The sequence below is a fragment of the Silene latifolia genome, chromosome X (genome assembly GCF_048544455.1).
Source record: "Silene latifolia isolate original U9 population chromosome X, ASM4854445v1, whole genome shotgun sequence".
NCBI classification, from domain to species: domain Eukaryota; kingdom Viridiplantae; phylum Streptophyta; class Magnoliopsida; order Caryophyllales; family Caryophyllaceae; genus Silene; species Silene latifolia.
Genome location: NC_133537.1, coordinates 178141242 through 178142460, shown reverse-complemented (window position 1 = coordinate 178142460; position 1219 = coordinate 178141242). Strand labels below are relative to the sequence as shown.

The following is a 1219-nucleotide window of genomic DNA, read 5'->3' as shown; positions in this document are numbered from 1 at the left end:
CCTAGTGAGGACCCTCATTCTCATATGGAAACCTTTTGCGATTATTGTGATGCTATCTCTCAAACGGGCGTGACTCAAGACCAAATTAGATGGGTCTTATTTCCTTTTTCCTTAATCGGCACCGCAAAGCAATGGTTAAAGGGCCTTGATAAGGCCACCCTTGGAATAGATTCTTGGAAGAAGTTGGCTCTAGCTTTCTACAAAAAATTCTACCCACCGGAAAAGACCAACATGCTAAGAGCTCAAATTACGGGTTTTAAGCAAAGGGATGAAGAGTCTTTGTATGAAGCTTGGGAGCGGTTCAAGGGAATTTGTAGCTCATGTCCTCACCATGGACTTAGCGAATGGTTTTTGGTGCAACAATTTTGGAATGGTTTATATGAAAATTCTAGGAACATTCTCAATATGGGATCGAATGGGATGTTCACCGAGGTTGATGACAACCAAACTTGGTGCAAAATTGAAGAGATGGCAATCCACAATTCACAATATAGTAGTCCTCGCAAGGCTACTAGAGGAGGAAAGTATGAGGTGGACGCCGTTACTCAATTAGGTGCCCAACTAAGCTCCCATATCGATACAATCAACTTGAAGTTTGAACAAGCTATGGCTATACTTGAGGAAAACTCAAAATCATTGAAGCATCATGTCAATGCCATGACGGCATCCTCATCAATCCCAAGTGGGATATGTGAGAATTGTGGAACTTTGGGTCATGACCCTAGTGAGTGTAGGGGAACAACCGAACAAGTGAATGCTTTCCAAGCATATAAAAGTGGTACCCCTTATTCAAATTTTTACAATGAAAACACCAAGTTCCATCCAAATCTCTCATACAAAAGCCAAAATGTTCAAAACCCTCAAACAACATACACTCCACCACCCATGAGAAACCAAAATCAAAGACCCTTTTACAATCAAAACCAAGGTTACCAAAATCAAAATCCATACAATCACCAAAATGACCAAGGTTTTGATGTCCAAAAAGCGGTCCTCCAAATGCAAAAGAATCAACAAGAATTTTTCACCCAAATGCAAAAAGATAGCCAAGCAAAAGAAACCACCATCAACAACATTCTATCTCACACCAAGATGTTGGAAACACAATTGACTCAACTAGCATCTTCAAGCTCACAAAGAAAAAAGGGGCAATTACCACCTCAAAGTAATCCCCCTAGACATGAAACGGTTAGTGCCATTAACTTGAGAAGTGGTACAA

The 1219-nt window shown here is 40.5% G+C and overlaps 1 non-coding gene across 1 annotated transcript; it reads right to left on the bottom strand.

Moving 5' to 3' along the window:
• Positions 1-231: 231 nt before the first annotated feature.
• On the bottom strand, positions 232-338 carry LOC141625838 (small nucleolar RNA R71). The gene has a single exon (XR_012535588.1). It is a non-coding gene; the product is annotated as a small nucleolar RNA R71 (small nucleolar RNA).
• Between the last annotated feature and the right edge of the window lie 881 nt (positions 339-1219).